The sequence below is a fragment of the Quercus robur genome, chromosome 9 (genome assembly GCF_932294415.1).
Source record: "Quercus robur chromosome 9, dhQueRobu3.1, whole genome shotgun sequence".
Taxonomy (NCBI): domain Eukaryota; kingdom Viridiplantae; phylum Streptophyta; class Magnoliopsida; order Fagales; family Fagaceae; genus Quercus; species Quercus robur.
Window position 1 is genome coordinate 13,940,709 of NC_065542.1, and position 18,993 is coordinate 13,959,701.

Below are 18,993 nucleotides of genomic sequence, written 5' to 3' on the forward strand. Positions count from 1 at the left end.
TCTTATACCCATTTCACATTTTAAAAGTGGACATTAGAAAAATGTGTATATCACGTATGAAATTTTGGATGTTGTATGTAGTATGTACCAAGTATATGAGCGTAAGAAAATATTTTTTGTAATTATAATTATTGCTTCTTTTTTTTTATGAGCGTAAGAAAATATTTTTTGTAATTATAATTATTGCTTCTTTTTTTTTTTTTTTTTTTTTTTTTTTTTTTTTTTTTACTTTAAAGCAAAAAAAAAAAAAAAAAAAAAAAAAAAAAAAAGAAAAAGAAGCAATAATTATAATCTTTAAAGCAAAAAAAAAAAAAAAAAAAAAAAAAAATCTTGAAATATATTTGATAAATGTTATAGGTTCCATTGGTTTTGGTAAAATGCTATTATTTAAAAAAAAAAAATGACTCATTTTTTTTATATACATATTTTGTTGTGACCTTGAAAATAAAATAGAAAACGTTTATTTTGGAATTTATTTGTGATGGTTTGTTGGGTATGCGACATTTGAGAAAACATTTTCCACACTTAAAAGAGGAAAATGTGCCAATTTCTGTGTTGGTTTAATGGCACCTCCCTAGGTAATAGTACCCAGAGGTTGAGGAAAATGTCTTCCATTTTATTGGACTTGTTTTTCATTGTATCAAACACCATAAAATTTAGATGGTGTTTTCCATGGAGTTAAGGACATTTCTCTTAAAATTTTAATTATTTTTTAGTGCATTGGATTCCATTTAAGTTTTTGAGTTATTCGTAAAAAAAAAATTATATATAACTCAACTAGTTGGTATTTCTTGGTATTTTCACCCATCATAATTATCAAATTATCCAAAAAAGAATGATGTATTTTGAGCTATTCAGAGAGTGATAATCCCTCTTTTCTCATAAATTTTCTTCACTGAGCACAAGGAGGATTTGATTTCTTGTAGTCCAGAATCCACATTATGGGTTATAAAGGAAAGGGCTTCTTCTTAATAGGCTTAATCTATGGTTGTCGTTTTGATCTGGGCTTGGAAGAGGTAATCCACATTATGGGTTTCTCATGGACCAGCCATTCCTTGGGCCATTTCTCAAATCTACCAACTGGTGATCCAATTACTGATTCATTGGCAATACAAGACCTTCCATAGAGCAAGGGCCTGGATCTGTTGGTTTGTTGGCATAAAAAAAATGTACATTATAAAATCAATAAAAATGAGAAGTAGTGGGAAAAGAAAATTGGGTCAACATAATGAGAAGTTGAGATGTCTTAAAACTAAAAACAAGAGCTACTCAACCAATAAATAAAGTGAATAATTTAATAATACTACTAGTCATTTGGATTCACTTCCATTTCTAAAGCTCTAGCTAGGTCTCTTAAAACCTTTTTTTTTCCACCAAAGGAGGATTAAAATAATTAACTACTCGTCTCTTGGTATAGTAATATATATCTTTTGTTAAGGAATTGTTTGTTAGTCTCTTACCTTTGGATTGGGCTACTGTTAAAAGAAGCATAGTAGTGGGTTGTCCTGTCCTTTCTTTCACTCATAGCTTAAACATTTGACCATATAGATAGTGATAATTAAACTTGTGCTAATTACTAAGTACAGCCAAAACAAAGAAACTTTTATATATTTATACAACTTGTACAAAGTTGACCAAGCATAGAAACTCATGAAAGTTAGCTTGTGTATGTATATATATATATATATATATATATATATATATATATGGACTGTAGCCATTCATACCCACAAAAGTTAAATGCAGTTGATCCAAACCATGCTTAAGGATCAAATGGATCAACCAATGAGGAGGCCAAAATGGGCAAATGCCCTTTTCGCGCAAAAAATCCAGTCTTTTGCCCTCTTTGTCAAACTAATTAGGGACATGTCCCTCTTTTGTAACTCGATAATACTAGCCAGCATGGCATTTTCTTTTTTTTTAATCCCTGAATAACTCGATTTTCTTAAAATCGAGTTATATAACCGACTATATAGTTATTGAGTTATACTCATGTTATAGCTGTTTCAGACTATCTTGGTGTCAGGCGTAGCCTGTTCATTTGTTTTAATATAACTCAATTACTTTAATGTCGAGTTATAATGCAAACTCACACTCCATAAAATCAAGTTATTCTCGTATTATAACTTCACTTCTCCTCCCATTTAGAGTGTCTTGTTTTTTGTCCGAATTGAATTCCACTTTGCTCCACAGATCCACAACTACTTCCAGACTCAACTAAAATTTGTGTCACCCTCAGGTAAAAAACTCACACCAGAATTTTATGGCAATGGTATTTTCATTTGATATTCTACTGAATTTTTATTATTTTTGGTTGAATGAGTGTGAAGTGAGTACATTGGTGTGATTTTGGGTGATGAGTGTTATATGTGTACATTTTTTTGGGTGATGAGTGTTATGTGTGTACATTGGGTTATATTGGGTCTTTGGTGGTGTAAATTTTATTGACAAAAAATGAAATCTTTAGATTTGCAAAAGTTGAATGTACATAATCATCATTGGTCAGATATTAACAACAACATTTTGTATTGCACACAACATGTAGACATTAACAACAACATTTTGTATTGTACACAACATGTAGACATTAACAACAACATCTAATGTTTATGGTCAAATGTGAGTGTTAGTATTTCATTTTAGCATGTAATAGTACACAAATTTATGAATGTCTTTGTCGTGTACCATCTTATGCAGCATTACATTATTTACCAATAGTTGATGCACACTGTTAACTTGATCATTTGATGTTATTATATTCAGCGTCAATGTCTGGTTCTGGCAACCCTTTCATCTATAGGCCTTGTGATGTGTTCACTACTATGGGTCGTTGCTGGGTATTGGAAGATGAGTTCAGCTATCCAATCAATTCGAATCTACGAAATAGTGCAAGGGTTCACAATACCATGAGATAGGAGTGGGCTTGGTTACTCCATGAATAGGAAATGTTTTATGATGAGTTGGTTGGTTATAAGTTGCCAGTGCCTCAGCGACTCGCATCGCAGATGCCAAGAGACACGATTGACAAACTTCGTAAAGCATTGAACCGCATAAAAGAAGAACATAATCGAATGAAGATACATCTTAATCGATATCGAACCCAAGCTGAGATTCCAGAGTCAGTGGAGTGTAAGTTGTACGAGCACGCATAATACATGCAATCACTTCTTGCTGATCCCATTTATCAGTCAGATGTGGAGATGTCAAATGAAGAGTAATCGTGTTGTGGTATAATTAGACTTTGTTGGAGAACTATTTTCCTTAACTATGTTTTAGATGTATGTATGTCACTATTGTTACATTTGTACTATGTAAACCTTATTATTGATTGTAAGGAGCATGCACGTTATTCATAATCTTGATTATTCCCACTTAACGCATAAAAGTTAAATATTCCCACACATGATGTTTTTCAATATGCACCTATGGCATAACACAGAAAACTTAAATATTCTTACACGATGCCACCAATATGCATGCATTGCATATCGAACAGTAACGCTGCTAACATTATTAACTTAACCCGTAGACATAATACACACACCACATAGGCATTCATTCTGACAAGTAGTCATAGTTGAGGACATTGTTATATTCCGCCAGGGTGAGTTGCCTGTTGGTTGCGACGGCCAGCTCTTCTAAAAGTTGTAGCATGTGATACCTACACCTATGGAGTATCATAAGATTGTTCTCTCTCTCTTTTATTTATTTATTTATTTATTTATAAATTTTAGCCACGGTATGGTCATATTGGTGCATGTTTCGTTGTGGCTGTGTGAGAGAGATACAGTCAACAAAAGGCGCTTCGAGTCGCACGAGATCATCGTGCAGAGCGTTGGACTCGTTCACGCGGAACTCTCACTCCTGCCGCAGTCCAGCATTGTATTCCCTCTCATGGGAATCTCTCTCCATCCTATAGTTATCTGGAAAACAAGGTAGAATCCAATTACGCATTGACATTGGAAAATGTGACTTCAGATCGGTATGTGTAGATGTTTTGCAAAGGTAGATGTAAATGAGACTTTATATAGGAGTTTTGCAAGGGAAAGTATTCACGTGGATGTGACTATATGTAAAGGTAAGTATTCACGTAAATAAAGATGATATGACTCGACATTGTATTCTTCAGTGGCGAGCTGTTGAGCAGCATATGCAAAACTATGAACATGACTTGGCTGAACAATAGTGTCTGTTGGTGCATGTGGTTCGCTGAGGTTGCTGTTTGATATGGCTACAACAGCAAGCTGGTGATGTATACTACAAAAAATGTTGCGTATTTATTTACGTGAAGACTATTCAACATTCCTGTGCTTCATCTGACATGACTTGACGAGACAGTGTCGAGCTGTGTTAAATGTATCATAAACTTTTCAAGGATGCTCTGCATCCTTGAAAACGGTGCATTGCAAAAGGATGCATATCTTTGTGTTGACGGGCATGTAGGTGATATGACTGGACAGGGTTCAACAGTGCGAAGCTGTTGAGCAGCACATGCAGCACTGCGAACATCAGTGCAGCAATGGTGGACAGCTCACCCCTAAAATTGATACTTAAACTTTTCAAGGATGCTCTGCCTCCTCGAAAAAGGTGCATTGCAAAGGGTTGCACATCTATGTATTCACGTAAGTATGGATGGGTACTTGTGGTTTGGGTTTAACAGTGCCGAGCTATAGAGCAACACATGCAGAACTGCAAACATCAGTGTAGCAATGTGGACAGCTCACCCCCAAAATTTTGCTTAAACTTTTGAGGGATCCTCTACATCCTTGAAAACAATGCATTGCAAAATGTTACATATCTGTGTATTCCCGTGAGCGTGGATAATATGACTAGATAGGGTTCAACACTGCCGAGCTGTTGAGCAGCATATGCAGAACTGCGAACATGACTTGGCTGAATAGCGTCAAGCTATGTTAGCCTTCTCCAACCTCACTTGCCAAATGCTACTATTACGAGGAGTGAGTGTAGCAACATTGGAGAGTTTATCTCTACATTCCCTTACAAACTTTTTAGGGAGTCTTTGCGGGTACAAAATTTTAGTTACATTTTCTCAACATCAATGTAAAATTACACGAAGAAAACTATGCTTCTAAGGTTTACATCAATGGCTTCCGATCATCACAATTGCAACATTAGGGAGCTTTGGAGGCTGATCAGGCTTTAGAGGCTGATCAGGCTTTTACCCTATTTCTAAGTAAACCAAATATCGTTGTGACAGTGTGTTGTGTGAGCCATATGGATTTTCAGTGAATGAGTGGTTAGTCTGGTTTGGATAAGTCTGTATGTAATGTATCTATATAAAGTAGTACACTAGCAGAACTAAGATACACGGTATATGATACAGCGACTCAAACAATTCATATAAATGAATTATTTGTATTATTGAATCATATGTGTGGTTGGTCTGTGTGGTTTGGATGAGTCTGTATGTATTGAATTTATTAAATTTTCCTACAAGTAATGTGCAATAAATCTAATTTGGGTGATGAGTGTTATGTGTGTAACATTTCAAATTACACAGACAGAATATTGGAAACATTGACATATCTAACTAGAGGCATTTCACTTCCTAAGGTTTTTCCTACATTACAAAGCATAGGACATTGTCCAACCAAAGCACAAGAATCATATGTAGCAACAAAGAACAGCAGGGAAAAATGAGAAACTAATTTGATATAAACTTAGCCAAAACTAATGAACAATTAATCTTTAGAGTTGCAAAAGTTGAACGTACATAATCATCATTTGTCAGACATTAACAACAATATTCTGTATTGCACAGAATGTGTAGACATTAACAACAAAGTCTAATGTTTGTAGGTAGAAATTTTTGGAAATCATCATTGCTTGAATCTGAGAAGTTTGAAATACCTTTTTCATCATCTAACGCAGTAATTTCATTAATAGACTTGATGGCTCGCTCTTGCGCTTTCCCCTTTAGATGCTTCCTAGCTTTTTGGATTACGTGAAAACGGTCTAGTCGATTTTGCATTTGATTGTTCTCTTGCTCAAGACAAGCAAGTATGTTGGTAGGTTCATCTCTAGGTAACTCGGCTAAGCGTGCCTTAGGAACTCATAACCCGTGCCATCGACAATACACCTCCAACTCACAACTCTTCTCATATAGGGTTGACCATGGTGGTTCTGCTATGGTGAACTCTATTGCAGTGGTATCTGTACTTAGTTTTGTAGGTTTGCCGACCATAATGTGCATGACGCTTTCAAGACTCTCGTAAGTGTATGTTGGCATATTAACGAAATCTCTCTTCTTTCCAACCCATTTCCCTCTATTGTGGTCTGTGTATGTCTGTAGTTGTTGATCTGTTGGAACTTATGATGATCCATTTGTTGAATTAGATCCAAACTTGTTTTGCATTGTACGATTTGATGTTGAGGTGTTGCGACTCATAGCTTAGTCAATCTATGAAGTTAGTGGGGTAGAAAGAAGATCATTATTGTGGTGCATTTATAACCTCATTTCATGGTCCAAGCATTACAATTTCAGTTATTAGAACTTGTCATGTCAATACAGGCTGGAAAAACACTATATGAACAGGATTTTAAATGTTCCCAATGTCATATCAAAGGTGGACACTATATGAACAAGATTTTAAATGTTCCTAATGTCACATCAAAGGTGGGCAGTAGTTGCAACATTAGATGTAAATGGGACATCTGTGCATCCAATTGCACAACTGTGTATTCACGTGAGTGTGGGTGTGAAACAATGTTGAGCTGTTGAGTAGCATGTGCAGAATTGCGAACATGACTTGGCTGAATAGCCGTGTCTATTGGCACATGTGGTTCATTGAAGGAGTTTGATATGACTACAGTTGGTGCTACAGTGGTGGGTTGGTGACGTGCCTTCAAAGTTCGAACTTGGTCATCTTGAAACTTTGCTATATTAATTGTGTTTGGTCTTTCACACTGAAATTTCGCTATATAATTTATTAATTGTGTTTAGTCTTTCACAAAACATTAAACATCACGGTGTTTATTTTCTTTGGTCATTTTCAAGGTGTTTAAACATCGTGGTGTTTAAACATCACGGTGTTTATTATCTTTGGTCACTAAACATTAAACATTAAAAGCATCACTTTGCTCTCAGAACCATCACTCTTACAAATTATGCAGTCCTATAGCCTGAAACACTGAAATATCTCTTGTAATTGTAGCCAATTAATGTGACACTGCAGATTTGGAATACATATTAACTCGATTGTTCGATCAAACATCGTGGTCACACTCTTTCGATTATGGTAGTTAAATCAAAGACTTGTTAGTCTGAAGTGAAGCCCAACTAGAACTGACTTTGAAATTTGTTATACCTTTGATGTTGGTGGCTTGAGCTCACTGTTATATTTGTTTAATTGTGCTTGGTCCTTCACAAAACATTAAACATCAAGGTGTTTATTATCATTAGTCATTTTCAAGGATGCCAGTCAAAATGCTCTTCCCATAATCCATAACTGTTGGTTAGAAGAGATTGCACATGGTAAAGCCACCTTGAACCCTAAAACTAAGTTGTCAAACAATCGCGTCTTATAAACATTTAGAGGTTAAAAGCATCACTTTGCTCTCAGAACTTTGATGTTGGTGGCTTGAGCTCACTGTTATATCTGTTTAATTGTGTTTGGTCCTTCACAAAACATTAAACTCCACGGTGTTTACTGTCACGGTGTTTATTATCTTGAGCTCACTGTTATCTATACCATTATTAAAAGGGCTTTCCCTGTTTGGATTCCTTATATTTTAGTTCAAAAATGCCCCTACATCCTTATGTTTAAGTAGAGACAAAACTAAAGGACAATCCGGTAAAAATGCAACTCTAACTCTCACTAATACATTGCCCAAAATACCCTCATCATACCCACCTACAAGTTTTCAAGTAATGTGGATAAATATGTAAATTAAAAATCCTACACTTTAAGACCCACACACTCACGTACACTGCCAGTTTCTATCTCACTTTCTATCTCTCACTCTTCTCAGATTGAAGGCATTTAATTTAGCTCTACATCCTCCTTTATTTTTCTTTAGATTGAAGACATTTACTGTTGGCGTGTGTGGTGTGTCTAATGTGGTTTACATGACTAGTCTTGGTGCAACAGTGGTAGGTCCATGCAGTGTAGTGCAGAAGTGTGCGTAATGAGTCACATGAATGTGTTTCTATCTCAGTGAGCATGGTGAAATTATCAAAAGCTGTCGCGTAGCAGTGGAAAAGTTAGCCGCATTAGTCATTTGAACTGTATTCACGTGATTCGGTTTGATATGACTAGAATTGGGGGTTGATGAGGGTATTGTGAGAAAGTTTGCGTACATATTCACGTGAAGCAGTTTGATAGGACTAGACTTGGTGCAAAAGTAGCTGGTGTATCCAGTTACTCTATTTTTTTTTTTGGGGGAATGACTTGGTGCCCGTTGTAGTTATTAATGCTATTGTAGTTATTATGACTATTACTGGTTGCTAACCCGTGTGATGCATGGACCAATTGAACAACACGATAAAGATTAATATTCTATAAGATTAATATTTGTATACTCCATTGCAGTAGCGCAAAATCAATACAATCAATATTTGATAATAATAAAAAAAAAGTTAGACCTAATGCGGGAGTGCATGAGGTCGTGCCAAGTGTCATTCTATTTTTTTTTTCTCTGCACTACATGGTTTCATCAATAAATTTTGTAGTGAAAATATGATGCATGAGGTACAGTCCAGATGGGGACCAAATTCAAAATAATATAAATGCTGATTTAAGAGCGACAAAAATATCCAATCAGTGGAAAATACATGATAGAAAAGCAAAACCTGCAATAAAAACAATTGCTTGAAGATATAGCTTGATCCATTGCTCCAAGGAAAATCTCCTAGGTGGTTCATCGGCAATATCAAACCCTGTAAACCAATTGTGCTTTCATCAACCTTCAATTTGTATTAATAATTACTATAATCTAATAACACGTGAACGCCGTACAGAATTATGAAATAAATCTTATTTACATTTTTGGATCTACTTGATATTATATAAAAACACATAATAACATAAAAAATTCTTACAGTTAAAACCATTTCAATAATACTAATAATAATAATGATGGGCATGAAACTAACCATCATATTAATATATCAAATTAATTTCCACAGATACCATGTTATTCAAACTGCCACTAAAATAACAAAATATATTGTGTAGATCGAGTTATTTGGGAATACATTAACTGCATTAACTAAGAACTCATGCAGCACTGTTCACACCCATACTAATTTGTACCTAAAGCTGAAACTGCAATGTTGGTAGGGAAAGAAGGTTGGTTTCACGGATATATAGTGTCAAAGTGTCTTAAATATGTAGGGCATAGAGTTCATTGGTGCAAATGTAGGGTAACTTATCATTATATTTGCCATTCATGGTTGATGCCAGCACTTTTAATACTGGCTATGGCTAAGGATAAGCAATATAAATGTTTTGTTAGGTAACCGCCAAACTTCATGTCCCTGCCATACTGCCCTGCCTACTTTTCTGTGTTAGGACATATGTGTTTCACTTGTTAAGAACATATGTCATGATTTTATGTAATTGGCTTATCCTTTGACAAAACGCACTTTACTTGTATTTGGGTAGATTTAGGATGTTTTAAATATTTCAAGAAACCTTGTTTCAAGATCAAGTATTGAAGCTTTCAAGTCTGTTCAAGAAAACAAGTTCAGAGTGCAAAATCATTAAAGCTCGACAGCTGCATCTATTGAGCTTAAGGAAGCTGTTCTTCATTCGGTGTGCTCGACACCTGCTCGACACCTGCTATCTGTCGAGGTTTAAGATTTTCAGAATTTCAATATGATTTTCTTGGGATCCATGAATGTGTCTTTGGGTCTTCTTTTCTCCTAAACCTAGACATATAAAAGGATCAGTTTAAGGGCCGTCAAAGTGTTCACAAGTTGCACAAGCTTTGAGCAAACTCTATTCAAGCAAATTGTGACCGGAGACGAAGTTCTTGGCCTAGTTCATCTCTTTCTCTTGAAGAAGTTGCTGTGTATGTGCACCTTAGGGTTTTGTGACCAAACATCTTCCTGATCTTCATCGTGTGGATGAACTGAAGAACTTTGCAATCAACAACCTTCTTAGTTGATGATTGAAGTCGCGTACTGGGATCCGCGCAATTGGTTAGTCACGTATTGGGAGTCGTGCATCTGAAAGGGGAACTGTCACTACAGAACAAGTCCAATTGGGTATTGGGGTAAGGGTTCAACTGTAGGTTGGTAAGGTACTTGGATTCCTTTACTTGTAATCGCTTGTTGTGATAATAGTAGAGTTTCGGGAGTGGTGACCTGAAAATCACCTGGTGGGGTTTTTGCTGTTAGGTTTTACCCATTCGTAAACAAATCACTGTGTTATTTATTTTCCACTGCGTATTTAGTTTATTGGTGATTTGTTTGTGCTACCACGCGTTTGCAAGATAAATTGATTAATTAATAACTTGGCTAATTAATTAATTAATTTCTATCACAAGGGGTCATTCAGTTTATGGCCTATCAAGTGGTATCAGAGCAGGCACACTCTGATTAGGGTTTAATCTTTGTTGTGTTGATCCATTGACCCCCATTTGTCATGAATAGAGGATAGTCATTAATCATACCTCCTTTATTTGATGGTACTAATTATGCATACTGGAAAGTACGTATGAGAGCTTTCTTGTAGTCTTTAGATGAGAAAGTGTGGCAAGCTGTGGAGATAGGCTGGACTAAGCCTACTGAAGCGTTAGCTGACTGGGATGATGCCAAGATTAAGGCGGCAAACTTCAACAACAGAGCTTTGAATGCATTGTTCAATGCTGTCACCAATGAGGAGTTCAAGAAGATATCCTCCACTGAAACTGCCAAGGAGGCTTGGACCATTTTCCAGACAACCTGTGAGGGTACAAAGGCTGTCAAGGACTCAAAACTTCAGAGGCTCACTACAAGCTTTGAAGAGATAAAGATGGAGGAGGATGAGTCTTTCGATGAGTTCTATGCCAAGCTAAAGGACATAGTGAACTCAACCTTCAATCTTGGGGAAACCATTCCTGAATCCAAGATTGTGAGGAAAGTGCTCAGATCTCTGCCTGAGATATTTCATGCCAAGATTACAGCAATAGAGGAATCAAAGGATATTGACAAGATTCCTCTGACTGAGCTGGTTGGAAAGTTGCAGACCTACGGGCTAGGGTTAACAAGAATAGGCAAGTCGGGTAAAAGCAAGAGTATGGCATTGAAGGCCAAGAGCAGTGAAACAGATGAATCTTCTGATGATGAAGATTCCAAGATGAAGTCCTACATCACCAGGCAGTTCAAGAAGTTCATGAAGAATGCTAATGGAAAGGGTTTCGACAAGGACTGCAGGTAATCCATTCTTCTCAGTTTAAAGGCCAAGACAAAGGGAAGAAGGATGCTAAGAAAGGTGGTCAGTACACTGTTCCCTTAGGACCTAAATGCTTTGGGTGTCAAGGGTTCGGTCACATGAAGCATGAGTGTCCTACATACCTCAAGAGCATTAGGAAGAGCAAGGCACTTGCTGTTACCTTGAGCAACATTGAGCTTGAGGATGATTCCGACAATGAGGATGACGGAATCTTAAATGCCTTCATGGCCACGGTCAATCCTACTGATGAGATTGTTGAAGATGTGGTTGAAGAAGAGGAACTGGTGGAATCTAAGTTTGAGAAGATGGATGATCAAGATGACATCCATACTGCCTATAAGAAGCTGTATAAGCTTTCTGAGAAGCATGAGAAATTATATAGGCTAACCACCAAGAAGCTCAGTGATGTGGAACTTGACCGTGAGGAGCTTTCCACAAAGTTTGATAAAGTGAATCAGACTATTGGAGCACTGAGATTCGAGAACAATATCTTGGCTGAGAAGACCAAGAAGCTTGAAGCGGAACTGTTTCAAGTCAGAGCTCAATTGGAGAGGACTTCAAGTGCAAAGCTGGATGAGATGCTAAGCATTCAGAAATCTGCTTCAGATCAAACAGGTTTAGGGTATGGACTTTCTTCTTCTAATACTGCTTTTTCTAGTACTACTGTTTTTGTTCCTTCTACTAATAATGTTAAAACTGAGAACAATGAGATTAAAACTGAATTAGCTAGTAAGAACTTAGACAAGGGTAAATCTATCTTAAGAGCACCCCCTAAACTTGAGAAGAAAGATGTTAAAAACCCTAGGGCTAAGAAGGCTAACTCTTAAAAGCCTAAACAAAAGAAGTAGCATCTCTGTCATCATTATGGAGCTGCCGGTCATACTCGACCAAATTGCTACAAGTGGCTTACCACTCAATAGAGCAACGGCATGATAGCATCTGAGAACCAGAATCAGCTTTAATCCTCTCTCACTCCCCTTGGTGATCTTCTCAAAGCCCTCATGTTCCTTTCGAACTTGAACGGTTTTAATTCTTCCCCTTCACCGCCGGTTCAAGGGTTTGCTAGACGGAAAGGTTCTTCCAAGGTGTGGAAGGAAAATGGCTCCAAGTGATTCTGTCACTTTCCTCTCTCTCTTCTTGTTTTTGTGTGTGCATTACTTATGTGTTTTGCTTTCATGTTTTGAGTCAGTCTAGCTTTTATGCTTTGTTTGTTTAATATGTTTTTGTTTGGTTATTTTTCAGTTTTTGTTTTGTTTTGTTTTTCTTTATAAAAATAAAAAAAATAATAAAAAATTGAAAAATCAGAAAAATATAAAAACAGTGTGTGTTTTGTGTACTTTGGAATTTCTGTACCTTGGATGGCCATTGAAACAAAGTCTTCTAAACTTTGTATCATTTGTAGCTTAGATGAGCATCTCTATGCATAACTAAGCAAATGAGTTTTGTGGCTCGTGTTTGTGATGAGTACGATTAAGTTGTCTCTTAAACTTAACATGCATATCACTCTTTTTGATGGGAAGGACTAAAAAATCCTGAGAGAAAGACATAAATAACCATCTCACCACTGTTGCTCACCAATCATAATAAGACACTTGTATGCTTCGACATAGCAAAAGTGCAGTGTCAATGACATTTGTGTGCTTAAGCATAGCAAAATTTGAATGTCAAATATCATTGGGTATTTCTTTTCTCTCTCTAATAAGCCCATGCATGATATGTTTAAAAGAAAAATCAAAAGCAAAAAGATCAAAAATGCTTTAAAAATGATTGCAAGCGTGTATTCTAGGAGATGTGGGAGTTATAGGATGTACCTCAAAGGTGATAGTCCCCATCAAGCAGTTATGATTGTGTGTAAGTTAAAGTGATTTTCTCATATCTCAAATCGTCATAACATGCATACACTTATGCAAATCTTGCAATGTCTTTCACACACAATACGCAATACTCTTTGCTATTCTTGATACATGTGTAGGTACAATGTGATTGGTCATCACAAGGTTTTATATGTATTAATGTATGCTCACTAAACTGTCTAGACTTGTTTTTGAAATATAAAATTGGTTAGACTTGTTTAGTGTGTGTGTGTTTGTGGAGATCCATGTGCTTAAATTTTCATTTGAGAGATGATTTTGAGAGCTTAATATGTTGATTGGATCGTTGGTTAAGTTGCATGTTTAATTGCATTCATGTTTGTGTTTTTCACATCTCGAAAAACTGTTTTTAAAAGCTGGCTCGACACCTCCTCGATACCTCCTCGATAGCTGGCTATCTGTCGAGCTTCCTTAAGCTTTTTCTTATCGCAATCTCACTTGTACCTCGATACCTGGTGGATCTATCGAGATTGGGTCTGTATGCTCGATAGTTTCTTGATACCTGGTGGATCGATCGAGTATCTGTTCTTAATTCTGGTGTGTTAATCCTCGATACCTCCTCGACACCTCAGCTATTGACGAGTATTTCCTTGACACCTTCTCGACAGATCCCTCGATACCTGTCGATACTTGCATCTGTCGAGATTTACTGGCTTTCCTATATAAAGCCTCTGCGCGATCCGGATCTTATTTCCATCGATCTCTCTCTTGATACTTCTCTGTTTCTCTCCCAAAAACACTCCAATCTCACTCCTATCTTGGTTCTTAAGGATTTTACAAGGTTTTTCAAGTTTTTTCCTCACTTGGTAAGCTTCTAATCATTTCTCATTCATGCATTTCATGTTTTGAAACCTAGGATTTGGGGTTTTTGGAAATTTTTGGGGTTTTTCAAAATTGATTAGATTTCATTGAAATTTTGGGTTTGGTTTTCACTTAAATGTGTTTAAAACCTCATACATTGCATCACATTAGCATTATAATGGTATTGCCATGCATTTAGATGTGTGCTATATGTTTGTGTGCTGATGGGTTTGGATTGGGCTGAGCCCATGATGCAATTTCCTTTGCATATCACATGTTCATGCATTTCCCATGCATACATACTTCTTTTCAATATATTTGACATATTTAAAACTATTTGGGACTTTTCTGATTGTCTTTCTTTCTCTTCCTCTCTGTTAGTTTACGTTAGTCGTGTCTATGGCACCTAAGCGTAAATCCACTCCAGCCCGGAACCCTCTTCGTTCTGGTGCTTCTTCTTCGTCTGATCCTACCTTATCTCATATCCAGTTCCGTGATGATGATGCCTTTAAGGCATTTTCGGAGAACTTTTCTAGACGAGGCATTCATTCAGAACACCAAGTCATCTTGACGGATTTTGCAGACACTGACCTTCCCTCTGTCATTCACAGTAGGGGATGGGAGTCACTATGTGACGTCCCGGTCACCTGTCCTCTCGTGCTTATCCAGGAGTTCTACTCCAACATGCGCGGGATTGATCGGTCAGTACCTCTTTTCTTCACTCGCGTTCGAGGTACGCACATTCCTATCACACCGCAGTTGGTTGCGGATGTGCTTTGGGTTCCTAGGATAGAGTTTCCTGACTATCCTGGTTGTGAGCGTTTGAGGACTGTGTCTAGGGATGAGCTCAAGTCTGCTTTCTGTGAGTGCCCTACTGCTTGGGGTGAGCGTCTTTTTACACCATGTTGAGCTTTTGCTAAAGGTCCTAGATTCATGAACATGGTGATGACTTTTGTTTTGCATCCCCTCTCTCACTATAACTCCATCACTAAGCCTCGTGCTCAGTTTTTGTTGTCTCTTCTTAAGCATCTTACCATAGACTTCCCTTCTCATTTTATTCTGTCTATTATAAATGTTCATCTAGATTCGGCGACCCGTGATAAGCTCATCTTTCCTTCTACTATCACAAGGATTCTACGCCATTTTTTGGTTCCTTGTCCCTCTTTCGACCACTTTACCGTAATATGTGCCATAGATTACATTACCGTTAAACGTAGCGAGGCCCAACTTCGGTCGCGACAATCGGATTCAACAACTCCTTCCTCCCGTTCCGCTCCATCCTGTTCAGCTCCATCCACATTGGCTCCTCCTTCTTCTTCGAGCGATGTGTCTCTAGGAGATATCATGGCGTAGCTGTAGCGCATGGATGCTCGCCTTGATACACTCTCTACGGAGTTGTATCAGGTGAACGTTCGTGTCGGTCGTATTGCACGACGATAGGCGTCTATGGGTGGCTTTGCACCTGAGGCTACTCCTTCACCACCTTCTCCCGTGGCTTCTGCTTCTGAGGATGAGGATGATGATGATGGCGATGACGATGATGCTTCCGATGATGATGATGGAGATGCTAGCTCTGCCAATGAGATGTCTTCTTGACACTCTTACCCTTTGTCATTCGTGACAAAAAGGGGGAGTAGTTTTGGTATGAGAGTAGTCCATCTTAGGGGGAGAGTTAGTATAGGATCATTTTGTTAGGGGGAGTGTTGATACATTTTTGAGGGATGTAGTGAGGATAGTATGTATCTTTTCTTTTATTTCTTTTTAGATACATTACTCTTGTACATGAGGTCTTGTGACCATTTCTAGACATACATTGTACTTATCTCTTTATTTATATTGATGTATGTTTTTCTTTCACCTACCCTTTCATGTGTTGCTTCTTTTCTCTCTTTATACACATGTTTCTTATACTTGTATGCAATCTATTATTTCTGTTTCACACAAAGATGCCTTGATGAGTTTTGTTTAAAGTGTTTCAGAAATATAGGTTGTCAAAAGTCCACTTGCCATAAACTCTCTTCTTGCAAAGTTTTTCAAGAGTTTGTGTTAGGATAGATTTTATTGTATTCAACAAATGAATATGAGTTGAGTGATTTATGACTTCTCTCATATGTTTATTTGTTTGTTGTGGTTTTGTCACGGATTGCCAAAGAGGGAGATTATTAGGACATATGTGTTTCACTTGTTAAGAACATATGTCATGATTTTATGTAATTGGCTTATCCTTTGACAAAATGCACTTTACTTGTATTTGGGTAGATTTAGGATGTTTTAAATATTTCAAGAAACCTTGTTTCAAGATCAAGTATTGAAACTTTCAAGTTTGTTCAAGAAAACAAGTTCAGAGTGCAAAATCATTAAAGCTTGACAGCTGCATCTATCGAGCTTAAGGAAGCTGTTCTTCATTTGGTGTGCTCGATACTTGCTCGACACTTGCTATTTGCCGAGGTTTAAGATTTTCAGAATTTCAATATGACTTTCTTGGGATCCGTGAATGTGTCTTTGGGTCTTCTTTTCTCCTAAACCTAGACATATAAAAGGATCAGTTTAAGGGCCGTCAAAGTGTTCACAAGTTGCACAAACTTTGAGCAAACTCTGTTCAAGCAAATTGTGACCGGAGACGAAGTTTTTGCCCTAGTTCATCTCTTTCTCTTGAAGAAGTTGCTGTGTATGTGCACCTTAAGGTTTTGTGACTAAGCATCTTCTTAATCTTCATCTTGTGGATGAACTGAAGAACTTTGCAACCAACAACCTTCTTAGTTGGTGATTGAAGTCACGTACTGGGATCCGCGCAATTGGTTAGTCACGTACTGGGAGTCGTGCATCTGAAAGGGGAACTGTCACTACAGGACAAGTCCAATTGAGTATTGGGGTAACGGTTCAACTGTAGGTTGGTAAGGTACTTGGATTCCTTTACTTGTAACCGCTTGTTGTGATAATAGTGGAGTTTTGGGAGTGGTGACCTGAAAATCACCCAGTGGGGTTTTTGCCGTTAGGTTTTCTCCATTCGTAAACAAATCACCGTGTTATTTATTTTCTGCTGCGTATTTAGTTTATTGGTGATTTGTTTGTGCTACCATGCGTTTGCATGATAAATTGATTAATTAATAACTTGGCTAATTAATTAATTAATTTCTATCACAAAGGGTCATTCAGTTTGTGGCCTATCATTCTGTAACAAAATTACAATCACAATTGAAGAACACAGGCTGTGACCCAACAAAATTGGGCTTTTTTTTTTTTTTTGATTAACTTCAATAAATATATATATATATATATATATATATATATATATATATATATATATATATCAAACAGATACAAGGCACATAGTCAACTTCACAAATTGTCCTTAAGACATTTGAAAGACTGAGGTTATTAAAAAAAATGACTTAGAAGATGAAAGGGAGAGCTTTAAAGCAGCGTGAGCTGATAAATTACAATCTCTCCTAACCTTGGGATGGTTAGCAAGGACGATAAAGGATCAAAACAATTTTTGCGTTTCTTTCAATGATTATGCATGGCCATTTTTCAACTTTAGCAAGCTAGATAGCCCAAAGAATGATAGATGCCTCAGGTCTGAGGGGGGGAGCATGTAGGAGTAGATCTTGAAATTGGACTCTTCTTCTTAAACAAGAAGATAATATAACAAACAAACAAAGAAAATCTCAAGAGGTATAGGATGCAAATCGTGCAAATTGTGTGTGCTACTACATTTTATTTATTTACTATTAATATGTCTATATGGGTTAGTAAAATTCTTAATGGGGTGACCCTCAATATGACTAAATCCTTCCTTATGGAAAATAATAATAATAATAATAATAATAATAATAATAAATCTTATGTAAAATAAAGCAAAATTTTTGCAAATATCATCAAAATGAACAATAAATAGTCAAATAAAAAATCACCTTAATAACTACGAATGTAATTAAAAAGTTTCAAAATACTACTAAAAGTTTAAACATTCTATTAAAAAAAATTGTAGTTATAGAATTTTAATCAAAATAGTAATTTAAACTTTTTGTAACTTAAATAAAAATAAATAAAAAATAAAATAAAATAAAAAACTTTCTGTATTTCTGTAACTTTGGTAATAGAGTTTTCAACTAGAGTACAATTAACTAAATAAATACTTTTTTTTTTTTTTGTGCGGTGTGGAACTTTTTGCTATTCAGAATAATAAATTTTAAGTGTGTAAATAAATGGATAAAATGACTGTCCACTTGGCATTGGCCTAAAATTTTTTTTTGTTAACAACTATTCTTGATTAGGATTTCTATTTTAAAGGCACGCTCTACTGGAATTCTTGGATTTTAGACATTTTGTTGTCAAGACATAATGGACCTATAATGAGGGGGCATACCCTGCCTCCATTATGACTAAGATTATGGGCATGTAACCCTTGATTCTCACAACAAGGGTAACAATTCTTCATATTAGAGTAACTAGCCCTAGGTCCTTTGAGCTCATTCCCTTCCACTTGACTTATTAGGTTCGAGCCTATGTTCTTTGTCATACGTGTGTTGTTCCTTGAGTTCATGCTTAAAGAGATTAAAAAGTCTCAAGGTTGGGCTCTTTAACTAATTATCAAAATGGCGGGGGGACTACATATTCTTGAAGAAATAATTAGATATTCGAAGAGGTTTAGATATTATTGTTTGAAGAACAAAAAAAAAAAAAAAAACTAGTCATAAAACTCGTGTCTAAAGATGATGTCACCCCCCGAACCCAACTACAAAGATAAACACGTGACAACTGCCACACACTTATAAAGTAAGCACTCTACAAGTGTGCAAGGCTTTCTTAGCAACTAAAATTTATTCTCAAAAATTAAAATCAATAAGTCCAAAATACCTCAACAATTTCTTTATAAATAGATCTCCAATAATTTAATAGGAACAAAATCCAAACCTCAT